Source organism: Crocodylus porosus, unplaced genomic scaffold, assembly GCF_001723895.1.
Source record: "Crocodylus porosus isolate Cpor-Errol unplaced genomic scaffold, CroPor_comp1, whole genome shotgun sequence".
In the NCBI taxonomy this organism is placed as follows: Eukaryota; Metazoa; Chordata; order Crocodylia; family Crocodylidae; genus Crocodylus; species Crocodylus porosus.
Genome location: NW_017728909.1, coordinates 3,224,826 through 3,228,339, shown reverse-complemented (window position 1 = coordinate 3,228,339; position 3,514 = coordinate 3,224,826). Strand labels below are relative to the sequence as shown.

Genomic DNA, 3,514 nt, shown 5'->3' with positions numbered 1-3,514 from the left:
TGAAGTAGCGCCTCCTGATATCTAGCTGAAATCTACCCTCTGCCAGCTTGTGACTGTTATTCCTGATCACTCCTGGCAGTGCTCGGGGGAACAGGGACTTCCCCAGTGCCTGCTGATCCCCCCTGACTTAAAATGTGTTTCTTTAACACAGAAGCTTCATTTAAGAACTTGAAGTTGCCTTCATTCAACTCAGTAACAGTACTATTTCTGTGCTACGAAAGGCTTTGGCCTTCAGCATAACCAGTTAGTTAGTCATCCCATGATAAATTATAACACCAACAGGAAGCTCCCTCAAGTTAGCATATTTATTATTTAAGTAATGTTCCAATACTGTGCAATTAGACAACTTGAATCTTCTTAATGCTATTCAAGATGAAGGATGCCATTCCCATAGTAAACAGAATTAACCTAATTTGCATGTCATCAGCAACTCAGGCAGTCTACTTGAGTTTTAACACCCAATGTAATGCCAACCAGGCTGCTCTCCAAGATATCCCATGGAAGGTATTCAGTTTGACAAAGTTCCAGCCCAGTCAGATCCAGAAATGCAGCTCTTTAGACCTGTCCACAGGTGGTACTTTGCTTAAGCACATCACAAAAAAAAAAAAAATCACCTAAACAATTTTCACACCAAACAAGAACTTCTGTAAAGGTACTTTGGACTAGATACCAAAAAAAAGAAAAGTACCTAGCAGTCAAACAACAAAATCCAGAACTCAACATTAAATGCCTAGGCTCCTTAGACTGTGTGGAAAATTAGGAAACTTGCAAAGGGATCCTAAATTTTAGGAAATACTTGCGATTGCAGCATCTTAAATGCAGACATTTACTCCAAGCTGGAGGGAGACACCTCCATCCGCTCACCATCCATGGTCTAAAATCTTCCCCTACAGCAGGTGCCTATACTTTTCTTTCAAAGAACCAAACAGATCTCACTTCTTTTAGAACTCAGTGAAGGGGTTAGAGTTTCGCCCTCCCCCTTTAAAAGTGGCTTAGTGGCATTTTTGAGAAAACTGAAAATTTGGGTTCAAATTCTCTCCTACCTGAGAGAACTCCAGGCCTTATATCTCAGTTTCCAAAAGGTTATAGCCTGTTCTGGAGTGGGAGTACTTTCCCCCTTCCTGTTTCGGCTTCACTGGGCCAAAAACAAGAGGAAGTAGGAATACAAGTCAGGGTTTTCATCCAGGAATGAAGAGTCTTCAGCAGGAGCTTTCTGGTTCAGTTTTGGGCTTAGGTGCCTAAACATCACCTAAATCCCACCACACATGCTTAAATCCCTTTTTGTCCCTTACCTACCAGTGTGACAGACACGATATAAGAGACTCTTCTAGGAGAAAATATTGACCTTGTCATGCTGAAGCTTAACAATTTACCACTAGCCTACTGTTCAAGATGATTAACTGACATTCAATGATGTTTTAACACATCATGGCAGAATGAAATGGCACTGGGAGTTTGTTCGATTTTCCAAACACACACTTTCCTCAATTTAGAGCTTGGTGTAGTTGGTGAAATGCCAAGTCCAGCTGTTATCCATGCGCTTTCCTGCACTCAGGGATGGCAGTGTAAAAAGGAAGACATCTGTAGAAAAATACTTTTACCTACTGGATGCTAACCTATGCTTTACACAGGCATCCTGATTTTCTGAAATTACTACTACATAACATACTTTTGATTAGCCTTGAAGTTGCCAGTGCAGATGTGACAATCAGGAACATAGCTATAATTCTTTTATGCATATTGCATTTGTTTATAACACATTATTTGTTCAAGAGGTACATCCAAAGGGGATTTAGAGGAAATCAAGCAGGACAGGCAAAGGAAAGGCTAAGATAAAGAGCACCCCAACATAAACTCAGAGCATATCAGCCAAGTTTATAGGGCCCAATACAGATAGGCTTGTGGCATTTACATGGTTGGGAAACAGGGTCTGACTTCTTAAAGCTCAGTCCCAAAGGGATGAATAGCACCAGTCTACCCTGTAGCAGGAAGCCAGAACAGACACCAGGAGGGTGGACTCAAGAGAGGGCAAGAAGAGTCCAGGAAAACAGGATATTTTAGCCAAAAATATTTTCAGATCACGTGCCAAATAAACAAGACTATATATTTTGCTTTAGAATTTGGCTCTTCTCAAGAGTTTTACGTTCTGCTTTCATCTTTGTTAGAAAGCTCTGAAGACGACATCCACATATTCATATTCAAACTTTAGTTGTGTAACACAAGAGTATTACATTCAAAATTATGCTGGTACACGCCAGCAAAAATATAGTCAAATAATGTCACAGATATCTTGAAACTGAAAGGAATATGAAATATCCACACGTTATATTAATTCACAGCTTGCTTGGGATTTACAGTCAGTTTCCTTCATGTTGTGCTACCACTACCAAGAAGCAAAGGTCAACTTTTATGACTAGCTTTAGGACTAATGGCTTGGTTTGTTTGTTTTTGTTGTTTAAAACAAAAGCAATGAATTGCAATATTTAACAGACAGGGCCATTTAAGGTTAATTTTAGATGACCAGCAAGATTCAAGCCTGACTTTCTGTTTGGTTATAAGCTTTTCTCTGCACGTATTGTATGCAAAAGCTGTACATAGTACGAAGGAAGAGGAGAAGTGCTGGTGATGCATTTGCAAATATTCCTTTCAATATGGAGCATTTTCTCCATTCTACATTATTTGTTGTTTTTTTAAAATTTGCTGTTCATAACCATTCAGGGAATATTTTGGTTTGTTTGTCTGCATTGGTTTCTTCTCATCAATGTTTGAGAAACAGTTTGCATGAATACCTGCACTTCTGGGAAAATGCTGCTGTTTGTACTGCAGCAAGAGCACTCCCTATTCATTTTTCTCCAAGTTAAAAGGTTTTAGTCACCTCATCAAACCTCTAAAGCTAAGTTTACTGAATAATTTATTTACAATAAATAGTTCTTGCATCTTTTATACTAGGCTACTTTTCATAAGAAACAGAAAAAACAAGTGGTTGAAAGTGTGTGTATGGGGAAGCCAAGTTCTGTAAAGCTTTTTTTTTTTAAGTTTCAAGTTTGTTAAAGGAAGGAAGGCGCTGTATTTGGGACAGGAATACAGACAGGTGCTCACATTCACAGAAAGCAAACAAGTGAACTTCCTTATATCAACTATCCACATTGCTTGTAACTGCAAGCACAGAGACAATACAGCATGCTCTGAAATATCCTCAATTTATCTCAAGTACATACTTGGCACAGAACACAATCAAGCATAGAGCTCCTACAGTAATGATAACTTTTTTAATGGTTTTGCTACATATGATGCTTGCATTAAAATGAGGATCCCACAAACAAAACACTAACATAGATTTCGCCCTTGCAGATACTGAAATTCTTTCCATGCTGATGTACGTGCTGTGTGTAGTCCCACCTCCAGCAAAGCACAACTGGGCCAATAACGATTCTCACAGCAAGAGTGACGCTGAATTCATAGATTTCATAGACATTAGGGCTGGAAGGGACCTCGGAAGATCAAGTCCAGCCCC

General features: G+C 39.3%; 1 protein-coding gene across 3 annotated transcripts in view; it reads right to left on the bottom strand.

Annotated features, from left to right (window-relative positions):
* CCDC68 (coiled-coil domain containing 68) overlaps positions 1 to 3,514 on the bottom strand; it is a 34,056-nt gene that overhangs the window by 27,719 nt on the left and 2,823 nt on the right. The window contains exon 1 of one of the 3 annotated variants that reach the window (XM_019531769.1): positions 445 to 590. The exons of the other annotated variants lie outside the window; for them this stretch is intronic. The gene's annotated coding sequence lies outside the window, so the exon portion shown is untranslated. Of the gene's footprint in view, positions 1 to 444; positions 591 to 3,514 lie in introns of those variants that run through there. 3 annotated transcript variants of the gene reach the window in all.